Genomic DNA, 13,766 nt, shown 5'->3' on the forward strand with positions numbered 1-13,766 from the left:
ATGCAGAGTCCCATGTAAGAATTATTTTGAGAGTGAGGGGAAGCTAGTCTGATAGTTGTTTTCAGAGGTGATCTTTTAAGAAAAGAAGCCTTCTAAATGGGTAGGTGGAGATTCCTCTTGCTGCTGCCACATTCTAGGTGAGTGTTTTGTAGGTTGGGTGGAGGCATGTATCAGATGAACCTTTAGAGCTTCATGAACAAACTGTAATATAAGACATCTTAATTAATTCAACCAGGATGTGTTTTAGGGCTTTCCAAGTATTGTGGAGGAAACAAACAAACAAAAAAATCCTGGTGTGGCATAGATACTCATACTAGAGATAGGCAGGTGAGGAGATCTATTTATCCTTCAGGCTCCCCCTCACACAGGCCGGACAGTACTCGTGACTTACACAGATTTCAACTGGTGATTGCTCTTACAGAACAGCCTTTCTGTGTCTGTCTTTCCGTTCCTTGGGTGTTCTGTAATAGGAAGGAAAACAGACAAATTAAAACAAAACCTTTTCTTCACACAGACACCTGACATACTAGGGGTACTACCTCATTGAATTGGATATTAAAGCATTATCTTCACAGGCCTGTAGGATCTGTGATTAAGACTGGACAATGACTCTTAAGGGCTTTTAGCTACGTGAGATTCCTGTTTCTTTCATGAATGCATCAGGCAACTTTGTGGTACCCTTTAGGCAAGCCCTCTCATTTTGTATTTACAATCCAACTTCTAAATTTCATTAAATGACACCTCATTTACCTGGATACAGACAAAAACCATACAAAAGTAGGGGGAGCATTTGGTGATGCGGAAATATTCTAGTCTTTGGGTGGGTGGCCTCAGCAAGCCTTTTGAACCTGTAGAGGTCATCTTTTTTTTCCCCCTCTGCTTTAATTTGAATCTAGTGGTTAGTAGAGGGAAGGGGTGAGGGGACTATCTGAACTCAAAAGCCTCTGCAGCAAGTATGCAGAGTGTTAAAGGCATGGCCACTGCATCCCTTGTGGACTTGCTGTACCTCTAGGTCTTTCTCCCTTAAGAGCATTTCAGAAACTCACTGGGGACTGAAGTGTGCATGGCCAAATATATGTTTCCTGTTACAAATACCACTAACCCACCAATCTCTTGCCATTACTCCTTACACATAACATGTGGATCGTGTGGACTGATAACAGTGCTAATAATAATATAATTGGGCTTCTACTTTTAGGATGGATTGCTTAGAATTATGTTTTGGTCAATATTTTAAAGCTATGATAAATTTTAACTTAAATGTTTAGTTTTCTCCATTCATGATGTTGTTCAGAAATATTGAACCTGTTTTGACTAATTCTGTCATATTGGCTAATGTGCCCCTATTACACTGGGCTAATGATGAAAATGATGTTTTCAGGCAGAAGGAAATGTTTGTTTGATATTTCCCTATAGTTTTGTGATGTTACAGGAGATGCCTACAGGTTGTAGTTCTATAATTTTTGTCTTTTTGTATATAATATATGTGTATATGCTCATGATGAATTAAGTCCTACAAGGTTCTGTAGGATATGACATTTTAGACATGGCTTTGTACTTCCAGTCTTAGCTTTGATAATTTTGACTATGTAAACCTATATGTATTTATCTTCCTCCATGCAAGACAAAAAGGAAGTCTATTTTATTTACCTTAACATCCCTACTATTCATACCATAATAGCTTTTATATGCTAGCCACTCACTAAATGTTAATTATACTAATTAATTAAGCAAAAATAAAAAGCAGATTCAGCTTATACTAATTAATTAAGCAAAAATAAAGAGCAGATTCAGCTACACTTTGTGACTCGTTTATTTATTTCTTAAAATTGATCATGGATTGGAGACCATGGCTTGAATAAACAATCAAGTGGGGATACTAATTTGAATTTAACTCCAATCTCAGCTTTCCCTTTTGCAGAGGCAGAATCTGCCTGAATTTAAATATTATATGATATTTATCAGCCTCAAATACATCTCTTCTGAAGCAAGCCTGAAAAAGAGAGAACCTGGAAACAACCTCACCAACCTTGCTTAGTTCTTTTTATTGCCATGTGATTTCAGCAATTACATGTGAATTGGACTTAGATGTTATTTGAAGCCCAAAGAGATGGCTCAGTGGTTAAAAGCACTTTCCAAGCCAGTTGTCAATAATAGAAAATATACAGAAACATTAAGAAGATGATATTTTTCCAGATGTGTCTGCAAAGGAACTTATTTTTTTTTTCAAAAGTAACTATTAATCCACCATGTAAGTGGGAAGCCTGAGACTCAGGGCAGAGAGATTATTCATTGTAAGTAGAATGTACTTCTAAACTCAAGCTTTCAAAACTAAAGCAAGTACTTCAAAACAAACAAATGAAAACAAATAAACAAAAAATCCCAGGATAGAATGAAAAAAGATAGTAAGCAAGCACCTATAATGGAAAATACCTGGCTTCCCAAATGAATGGCCCAGTCAGGAAGTTAGGGTGTATTGCAGGAGCCATCAAGGGCACAAAGGTCCATGGCTTCTGTCTGCTGCTGAGGATCTGCATAGAGAACCAGCAAGGAGGAATAAGCCTACTGAAGCTATAGGACCTTGCCTTAAAGTATTGTAAGGAGTCCTATAAACTACCTCTGCTGCATGACTTTCGATTACTTTTTTATTGTTATTTCCATGACACCATCATGTGAAGCTCTTATACTTTTCCTTAACATAACAATAACAAAGGTTTTTGGTTTTCCTTGAAACACCTTATAATGATTGAATAAAGAATAAAGTGGTTCATTCATTATAAATCAGTTCTGAAAACCCAGAAGAATCTTATGCACAGTGAGATGTGGCAGAGACTCTAGATTCAAAGTAATCTTCACTTTTCTTGATTCATATGTTGCTAATAACTAAAATTTGCAGTTTTAAAAACTAAAATAGGGCTAGAAATATGGCTTAGTGGTTAAGGTGCTTGACTACAAAGCCAAAGGAGTCCCCGTGCAGGACCCAGGTAAGCCAGATGCAAAAGGTGGTGCATGCTTGCATGGGGAGTTCATTTTCAGCAGCTGGAGACCCTGGCATGCCTATCTCTTGCTCTCTGTCCCCCTCCCTCTCTCTCTTTCTTTCTCTCAAATAAATGAATAAAAACAAAATATAAATAAAAAAATTTAAGTACTATGATAAATAATCACTTACTTAGCAAATGTCAACAAAAATCCAAAGCATGTTTAAAAAAAAAGTAGTAATAGGTAATTAGACACCACTCTTTTTGTTTGGTTTTTCGAAGTAGGGTCTCTAGCCCAGGCTGACTTGGAAATCACTATGTAATCTCAGGGTGGCCTAGAACTCATGGCAATAATCCTACTTCTGCCTCCCAAGTGCTGGGATTAAAGGCATGGGCCACCACGCCCGGCCTCACACACTTAATCATAGTATATTTTAGAACATAGGCCCTGGTATTCCTATGGGATGTTTGAGTGGGTTGGCAGATGCTTATACTTGTGGTCTGTGTCTAGAGAGATGTTGAAATAACAAATGGGAGGCTACTTCAGTTATTGAAGTTATAAGATACTTATGAGCACGAAGGAACAGATGTATTTCAGTTTTCGTGGAGAATCTGTGATTGTTGATGGCTTTGATTTCAGAGAGGAGAGAAGGAGACCTTCTTGATGATTTGGGCTCTGTGCTAAGTCACCAGCAACATGATGATTCATTTACTAGAAGTTGGTGAGCTTGTGGTCCATGCTGGGAAGGATGTCCAGGAGCTAAGTGAGACCAGTGGATTTGAGCCGCAGTGATATTTTCACAGCACTCTTCCTCATCACATTTGTTCCATTAGCTGATTGCAGTGGAGTGAGCTATTGCCTGGATAACAGACAGTGAACGATGGTCTTAAGTGTCCCATGTGTTCAGTCATTAGTCCAATGGCTTTTTTATTATGAGCTACTACTGTTGCCATGGAGGAATCCTTGTGTGTTTTGTTTTTCGGATAACTCTCTCCATTCATATTTTCCCTTGATGTGTTGAAACCTTAAAGGAAATTCTACTGATGGGTTTCTTCCTTGTATCCTTATCAAGTTTATGAAAAGATTCACCTTTACATTATAAATCTGAGGGGTAATTACTAAGGAAATGGACTAAGATTGTTTCTTTCTGCTCTCTGTTCATCTTATATTCTTTTGTATTTTTGTGTTCAGAAAATATAATCAGAATCAATATTAATGATTTTTAAGACTATTGTACTTTTCCAGGAGAAAAACAGAAGAAAAATTACCCACATGTGAAAAGCAAATGAATGATTCCTGATGTGTGTGAGGCATTCAGTTGTGTGTGTCTGTGTGTGTGTGTGTGTGTGTGTGCACTTGTGTACGTGTGTGTTTTGCAATGAATTGTCTGCTTATTATCATCCAAAATATATACCTGAACCTTGTGGTCTGTGAACTTTTGTGTTTTATTCAGGTGAAAAGCTTGGATTTTATATATTGGATTTTATATATTAATCCAGCATTTACCACTTAGTTATGCTATGAAAACCATCAAAATCTCACAAGGGAAATGTGCAAGTCTAGCATGAAACTTGGGAATAATATAAACAAATCCGTTGCCCAGAGCTTATTGTCATGTCTCTGCACAAAAATTGATAAATTCTTCCAAGATTGCACACACTATTCATCAAGGTCATTTTTTTCCTAAAATGATCCATATTTACTCATCTCACTCCTGTTCCCACACCATTAAAGAATTCTAGAAACCAGTGGGGGAAAGCAAACCTTTTTCCTGATCACAGTTGTGTAGTTCCTCTTGAGGACATGTAACCTTGACAAAGGTTAGTCACCTCGAGTCGTGCTGTCTCCAAGGCGCAGGCAGCAGCCCGTATGCATTTGGCACTGGCTCGGGCCTGTAGCCTCTGTAGCTGCCAGTAATGTTCCCAGATCCTACAGAATGCGGCCCATCAACTTCTCTCTGATTGAACCAACGTATGTTTCTTTCTTTCTTTCTTTCTTTTTTTTTTTTTTCTTAAGCAAAGGAGGGCTGGGGTACTGCTAGTGGTACAACACTTATCTAGCATGTGCAAAGCCCTGGCTTTGATATCCGATCTGCATGTAAAATCAGTCATTATATTTGCTGTGTCTTAGTATAGCAAGCAGCAGCACCCGGCATGTTTCTTTACATGATTTTTCAATTTGGTAGCTTTGTTTAATAATTTTCATGTAAATATCCACTCCACATGTTTTGTAAAGGTAATTTTGACATTTGATTAAATAAATTAGAGGAAATTTCTGGAGGCTATTTTATTTGGTTGTCACAAGCATTATGCATATTTACAAATGGTGTTCATTAAAATGGGTGTTTAAAGTGTTTCACCAATTTTAGGAGTATGATTTGAAGAAAAGTAAATTCTACATTAAGAGAGAAATTCTGTGATCTGTAATTTGTGCTATTTAACCTTTCCTAACATGCTTTGCAAACTTAGTAGACCATGAATTTAATCATGAATAACACTTTATGAATTTAATGTATAATTATTATAAACAAAATAATATAAAATATATTATCTATACTCCCAGCAATCATCATGGATCTTATGATGGTACTTATCAATTAAGCATTTTCTATTTGAAACATAGGTATAATTTTGTATTTTTATTATTTAGAATTTCTTATAATAACAAGTAAAATATTAAGTACACATGAATGTGAATACAGTTAATATTCATGTTTTCATCAATAGGGTTTACTTACTAAAGTTAGTCCTTTTTGTTCAAAAAACTGAGTCTTGTAGTCATCATTACAAAAAATGTTAATGAAACAGTACACTTTACTGATTTATTGTTATTTTATTTTTATTTTTAAGAAACTGAAGTGTATCTACACTACAGAGTGCAAAGTAGTTATTTTTCTTTTTTTATAAATTTTCTAATTTTTTTTAAGTATTTTTATTTATTTATTTGAGAGCAACAGACACAGAGAGAAAGACAGATAGAGGGAGAGAGAGAATGGGCACGCCAGGGCTTCCAGCCTCTGCAAACGAACTCCAGACGCGTGCGCACGCTTGTGCATCTGGCTAACGTGGGACCTGGGGAACCGAGCCTCGAACCAGGGTCCTTAGGCTTCACAGGCAAGCGCTTAACCACTAAGCCATCTCTCCAGCCCCAAAGTAGTTATTTTTAATTGATTCATCATTTATATTGCATCAATAATTCTACCATAAATGCATGTGCTGGACATTGAATAGTGTTAAAATTTAAAGTAAACATTGTTTTATGATCAAAGCTTTTGCGCTGGTCCCCAAAAGACCAGGCTAAAATGAAAGTGAAGTCACCCATGCTATTAAGAGGTAGTATTCATGAGCTGTAGACTTCAGAATCCAGAATTTCCATGTTACCAACTGGGAGAATAAGCTTCTTATCCTAATGGAGAAATCAAGATTAGGAAGATAAACAGTCAAATTTCCCAAACAGGCAAGTTTCAGTTGGCATTACAATGAATTTCCCTCTTACCTTCATCCTTTCACATAGAAAAGATAACCCAAAGACTCCAGAGAGTAACCAATAAATGATTTTTTGATTGTACTGGCCCTACTTTATAAGGAAAATAGCTGTGATATACCCAATCTATTCATTTTCTTTTTGTTTCTACCTTCTCCCACTTAATTTGTTATAAAACCAACCTGTTCTACTCAGCCCATTAGAACATTTACTGTTTTTATTTATTATTATTATTATTTATTTGAGAGTGACAGAGAGAGAAAGAGGCAGAGAGGGAGAGAGAGAGAGAGAGAGAGAGAGAGAGAGAGAGAGAGAGAGAGAGAGAGAATGGGCACGCCAGGGCCTCCAGCCACTGCAAACAAACTTGGGATGCGTGCACCCCCTTGTGCATCTGGTTAACGTGGGTCCTAGGGAATCAAGCCTCAAACCGGGGTCCTTTGGCTTCACAGGCAAGCGCTTAACTGCTAAGTCATCTTTCCAGCCCCACTTACTGTTTTTGACAGAATAAAATGTTGCCTGATTTTAGCATTGAAAGTAAAGCTATGATGCTTATTAAGTTAAATTGTCACCCGTCCTTTGACATTGGCTACTAAGTACAAGGCTTTGTTGGGACAATGACACATCTGACGATTTCTCAATAAAGATATCGTCTTGTGAGTTTCAAGTGTTTCATATGTAAATGTGAAATACCTAGTACAATTTGTCACTGTGTTAAAATATCAGTGTATGTCTGTTTTTATAGAAGGCATGATTTTCCTTATGCTTTTATTTCATATCAGTAATTAACTTAAGATTTAATCACACAATAGAAATATATCACATATTTTATAGAAGTAGTTGCTTCATTTGGTTAAGTAAATTAGAGGAAATTCATGGGGAATATTTTTACCTGGCTATGGAACAGTGTGTATATTTAGAAAAGCAGCTTATTTCTTTGGGAAACATTTTTTACAATGGATAAATGGTGTTTGATGCTCAGTCCTAAGTAATTGCAGATTTCTCAGAGGAAATCCTGTGTCCTTTACCGACTGAAAGTAGAGGCGTACAGAGGGACACAAGCCTTAGCCTCTGACAAACAAAAGATGGAATCTAGGGTCTTTTGTTCCCTGATTGTATGACCTTATCAGTGTCCTCATTCTTAAAATATTTACCACAGTGCCTGTCTTATGTTGTTTAGAGAATGAAGTCATGAAAATTGTTTGGCAAACATGCCTACCTAGACTATGCGAAGCATCCAGTAAAGTTAGGTACTCCCATCTGTAATTATTGGAGTTTCTGTTACTAACAGAAGAGGCACCGCCGAGCCACTGTCCCGTTCAGTCTCGCACTCTACAGTTACAAACTCTTTGTGATAGAGGGCATACATGTACAGAATGGCCTATGTGGTTAGGCAATAATAATAATAATAATAACATTATTATTATTTTTATTAAGATTATTATGAAGGAAATTCACTAGCTCTCAAATGATGACCCCTTCATTTTTGTTCTACTAAGTTCTCTGGTCTTAGGTTCTCTTTGTGCTTTCTGACACATTAATGTAAATTACATAGTATTTTTTCAATGTGTTCTATACATGTTATTAAATCACATGATGGAAAATATACTTTAAAATGTGGCCATATCATCAACAAAGAAGAAACTCAGAAGATTAAACTGGGTAATTCAAACTGCTAACCACAGTCACCTTCTTCGACCCAAGATATAGTTTGATCCCAGTTTACATGACACTGAGAGAACTTTGAAGTAATTATACATGTTGAAGCAAGTTCTTCTGGACGAGAGAGGACTACCTTTCCCCTATTTGAGAGAAGAGAGAAGGAAGGGCAAACAGAGACTGAATCTCTGGAGACCTGTGTGCAAGCTTGCTCCTGGCTAAGAGTTAATGATCAATCAGTTCTCAGCTCTGAGTCCTCAGCAACTAGCAGACACGGATTCTCTCCACTCAGGTAAATTTAAAAATGATACAAAATGTACCCATGTTAGCTATTATTTAGATTATAGATGCGAAGTTTTAATTCTTTCTATCTGAGTTCATGTTCAAAGTTTATGCAAAGAACAAAAACTCATGAATGTTGTCTCATTGAGAAAGATTTCACCTCTGAGACATACCAAGTGCATGTTAATGACAGATTCAGTGTGTTCAAGAAAGAATTTTTAAATGTTTTATAAGTATTATCATTGTGGTTCTTGACCGTGCTGGTTGAAAAATGTACTAATGGTAATTATTTAAAAACAACCAATCATTATTTAACCTGCTAAGTCTCAGGAGAGGAAGATTTCAAACTTTTGGCACTGCAGTGTTTTAAATAATACTAAATTACACTAACAATTTTATTTATGCTTTTTGTTACATGACAAGTATGTATTTTTATTTTCTTATCCAAAATGATTACATTTTATAAATATCTAGAAAGGTTTTGCTGAGAAGAAAACAGTAAATTATATTTCTATTATGGATTCCAGATAATTTAATGCCAAAACATTTGAAATGATATTATGGCAAGTTATGAAATGATTAATTACATTTCATGTGATACTACTTATATCATATATTTTAGTATCCTTAATGACCTTGCTCATTAAATATTTATGTTGAAAGCTGGTTTCTAAAGATATCTACTCTGCATGTTTTCAGTGTAGTCACACTCTGTATTGAGCTCTCAGCATAAAAATTGCATGGATTAAATCACTGCATCACAAATTAGAATAACTCATGTAGAGAATTTGTATCTTTCAGAAGTGTCTGCATATTGGTATTTTCTCGTTTTTCTTTTTGCAAAGCTAAGAACACTTGTGTCAGTTTGATTTAGACTTGCACCATAAGGAGACTTGAGTAACACCACCAGCTAGATATTTTTGTGTTACTTCACATGTAGTTTTCTATTTATATTTCTCCTGAATAGAAATTAAATGTCAGATAATGATTGATGATTTTCCAATTGAAATGTGTAGCTGATAGGAACCCAGAGGAACATAGATTTATAAATGAGAAACTGGCTACTTAAAGAGGGCCTGATCACATTATGGGAATGTAGTGACTGGAATCAAATACATGCTAGGTGGCAGAGTTCATGGTTTATTAGCCAACATGCATGCTGTTTTTCTTTTAATTTACATGTGTTTGTGTGTGTGTGTGTGTGTGTGTGTGTGTGTGTGTGTGTGTGTGTGTAGGTCTGAGGTTGTTATTACATGTCTTCAAGGATCATAGTTTTCATTGTTCTTACTGAAATAAGAACCCAGGGCTTGAACCCAGGGCTCACTCTTTTGGCAAGTCTTGATAGGCAGCTTGCTCCAGGGATTCTCCATGTCCGTCTCCTGTGTGGTGGAATTAAAGGTGGCTGACCCCTTCTCGGGTATTTCCATGGTGTGGGAGCTAGTGATTGGAACTCTGGTCCTCATGCTTGTGTGAAAAAACCTTACCAACTGACCCATCTCTCCAGCTGGTTTTAAGGTGCAATTGCACACTATTTCTTTATTCATTTCCAGTTTTTAATATAGCTGGAAAAGTGACGGCAGCTGAGATGTGTGTGTGTGTGTGTGTGTGTGTGTGTGTGTGTGTGTGTTGATTTTTTCTAGCTCACCCTTGGTACTACTAAATTTGTATATCAGTTGGTGTGGTACAACTCTATCCTTATGTCTGAATGTGCATTTTCTTAGGTATGCTTAAGTTTTGTTTACAAAGAAGTTTCTCAAAGTTGAATACAACAATATTGTCAGGACATATTTTGATATACATGAAAGCAATGTAGAGAAATTTACATTTTATAAGTTAAATGTTCAGGTGGCTACAGTTTCACTAACTAATGATATTTAAAATGTAACTAAAGTCAAAACATATAAATGTATATGAAGAATCTGTTTAAAGTTTGAAATGGTCCATATGCAATCTAAACATTTCATCATCATTTAACTTGATGTTGAAAACATTTGAAGCTCTGACAAGATTGTGTATTATATTAATGGGCATGTATACCTGTCTTACTACATTTTTAATTTACACTTGAATTCTTCTAGGGTTAAATGCTTGTGTTTAGAACCACAGTTGTTATTGCTATTTCTCTGTGACCTTTTGATATTTACTCCTGTTTTTTTATTGAGAGTATACAAATAAAGTGATTAGCAAAACATTTATCTCTGGTTCTTTAGCTTATTAACAGATATAAGCAAACTGAGTGTATGAAATGCTGCAGAGTTCATTGAAGCTCTGGAAGTTACGGATGAACATTAACACACAGAGACTCAACATTTAAGACTCTTGAAGAGGGGCAAGAACAGAGACTGTTTATGCTTTCAGTGCTATGAAGGGTATAGGTGTTGGAACACCCAGCTTAACATCTTAGTAGTGCTGTTAACTCACTTTCCAAATCAGGAATAAATCGGGCTATGGGAGCCCCTGTAAAGTGAACTCTAAGTGGGAGCTACAATGATCATTTCCACAGCTTGTGGCAGGATAACTGTGGCCTAACCCTTCATTTTCACATGGCAATTTCCTCATTCTGTGTTTTCTTACAAAGACACAAGTCCCTGAGCTGGGAGCTGCAGCCCTCCAGCACCATCTCCTCTTAACCAGTCACATCTGCATTGGTCCTTTCCAGGGTTTGGAGCTGGAATTTCTCTGAGAAACCCATCCATCACAGCTTGGTTTCAGCGTGGCTGTCAGATATATGGACTGGTGAGAGTTATTTGGCTTAGGGTTGACATAGCTCTGGAGGCTGAAGGAGACGGGGAGCCCCACCCCTCACTTTCTCTTGCTGTTCCCTTCTCATCCCTGTGGTCAGTGGCTTTGCTGTGCCACACCTTCCCTTTGTGACGTCCTTCTACATCCTTAAAGCAACGGTGTCATCTGATTGTGTATTAAAACCTCTAAATCTTTAAAAGTTTTACCTATAAATTATTATTAGCTATTTCTTTTGAATCAGAAAGTTGACTAGTACATACTAATTCCAAATAAGGTCACATTATAAATATTGAATGTTAAGGCTTCAACATATTTTGGTGTACGTATGTGCCTGCGTCTGTGTATGCAAGTGCATTTTCTCATATATGCACATGGGTGTGGAGGCTGGAGGACAAGTTTGGTTGTGTTTCTTTAGGTACTCTCCACACTTTTTGAGACAAGGTCTTCTCCTTGGCCTGGAGCTTCCCAAATTGGCTACTCTGGTTGGCCAATGAGCCCCAAGAATTCACCTTTCTTTCCCAGCACTAGGATTACAAGCATGGCCCTTTTTAAGATGTGGGTTCTGGCTATCAAATGTAAGTCATCATGCTTTGGCAGCAAACACTTTAGTAAATGTGCCATCTCCCTATCCTAGCATATATTTTTTTGGGGGGTGGCACAATGCATTCTATAGTAGTCTGACCCAGATCCCATCAGCAGGATGCATTCCACTGCTCCCATTATCTCCAAATTGCTTAGTCATTCCACTGTCATTTCCAGATTGTCTCTAATTCAGTGGAGAGACTTGGAGTATACTTAGCACAAAATTTGTCCTATCTATCTGTGAAACCTTTAACACTAGTTATTCACTTCTAGCATACCATGGTAAGAAACAAAAAGAATGGGCATTTTCATTCTAACAGTGAGAGATGGAAAGACAAAAACAGTTTCACTGGATACCTAAAGTAGGTTCACCACCCAGGAGGAAAATTCTGATGGATTAAAAAGTTTAGGAATAGGGCTGGAGAGATGGCTTAGCAGTTAAGTGCTTGCCTGTGAAGCCTAAGGACCCCGGTTCGAGGCTCGGTTCCCCAGGTCCCACGTTAGCCAGATGCACAAGGGGGCACACACGTCTGGAGTTCGTTTGCAGAGGCTGGAAGCCCTGGCGTGCCCATTCTCTCTCTATCCCTCTATCTGTCTTTCTCTCTGTATCTGTTGCTCTCAAATAAATAAATAATTAATTAAAAAAAAAAGTTTAGGAATAATTCTCTGCTGCTGTCCTCTCGGCTGGAATGGGTGCACTTTCATTCTTACCCATAGGCCTTATCTTTGCATTCCCCCTAGACCTAAGAAGGTGACCCTCTTCTCCAGACAGGCATAGTCCTCTCTTTAGTATTGTGTTATTTGGGTTTATTTTGATTTTGTGGCTATCAGTACAGTCCAGCAGTGTTTTTGCTGCATACAGACTTCAAAAAATAAATCTGACAGCCTATTGTCCAATTCAAGGGAACAATGGGTCGTCTGTGAATCTTTCTTACATATTTATGTGTCTGTTTCTGAACTTGTATCTCCTTGTATGCTTTTGTACTGTTGTTTGATATGTGGACTTCACAGATGGCATTTTATGAAGTTGTATTAGTTCTCAGATCCCATATATACTGAACTAGTTTCCTATTTACTTTTTATTTGGCCATTGCTGGGGATTGCATCTAGTTCCTCCTGTGTGTTAGGCTGAATATATACTTCCCAAAAGCTCCATGCCTAACATTCAATATGATGTTTGAAGTGACATGGCTCAAATATGCAGCAGCAGCAATTGGCTTTATTTTATTCTATTTTTACTATTGCATGGACTAAGTTTATTCAGTTATTATCTGTGGTAAAATATACAGGCATATGTTAATAATGAGTGGTCCCCTTCCCCCTGCACAAATTACAGTAAGCCTAAACCCTTGATCTATTCATGATATTTGGGCACTTACTCACACATGCCATTTGGCTAACATTTTACCAATATTCTCTCCACCTAAGGACATGAGTTTGAGTTCTAGTTCTGACACTTACTTTGCAGAGTTATTAATCTTGTAAATTCCTGTGATTTTCCTTTTAGAATTTATCTTATACATTGTTACCTTATTTTTTAAAATTTATTTATTTATTACTATTATTTGAGACAGAGAGAGTGAGAAAGAAAGGGAGCAGAAGAATGGGCACACCAAGGCCTCTAGCCACTGCAAACGAACTCTAGATGCATGTACCACCTTGCACATCTGGCTTATGTGGGACCTGGAGAGTCAAACCTGGGTCTTTAGGCTTGTTGGGCAAACATTTTAACTGCTAGGCCATCTCTGTAGCCCTTGTTACCTTATTTTTAATTATCTCTAATATATATTAGTGTTGCAGATAGCCTCTCCTTGCTGGGTTAACTTTCAGACCATGCATAGTCATGAAGGAAGGAATTTATTGACGCTTACAGTTATTTAATGGCAGAAAAGGCTGGTTTGCCTTTCTTTACAGGTCCAAGCTGAGAGAGAAAGACCACCACCAACAGCTTCATCAAGCACACTCCTGGAACTCCAGGCAAAGCTCAGACACTTAGCATATGTTTAGACTGGAATTCCAGATCCACCCCCACACCTTAGGGC

General features: G+C 37.3%; 1 protein-coding gene across 6 annotated transcripts in view; it reads left to right on the forward strand.

The window, feature by feature from the left end:
- Slc16a7 (solute carrier family 16 member 7) overlaps positions 1-13,766 on the forward strand; it is a 174,553-nt gene that overhangs the window by 69,877 nt on the left and 90,910 nt on the right. Inside the window, exons 1-2 of one of the 6 annotated variants that reach the window (XM_045152696.1) lie at positions 8,311-8,410; positions 11,060-11,136. The exons of 2 other annotated variants lie outside the window; for them this stretch is intronic. The gene's annotated coding sequence lies outside the window, so the exon portion shown is untranslated. Of the gene's footprint in view, positions 1-4,834; positions 4,951-8,281; positions 8,411-11,059; positions 11,137-13,766 lie in introns of those variants that run through there. 3 more of the 6 variants (XM_045152698.1, XM_045152697.1, XM_004650043.2) reach the window with 3 other exon arrangements.

This window comes from Jaculus jaculus, chromosome 6, assembly GCF_020740685.1.
Source record: "Jaculus jaculus isolate mJacJac1 chromosome 6, mJacJac1.mat.Y.cur, whole genome shotgun sequence".
Classification (NCBI taxonomy): domain Eukaryota; kingdom Metazoa; phylum Chordata; class Mammalia; order Rodentia; family Dipodidae; genus Jaculus; species Jaculus jaculus.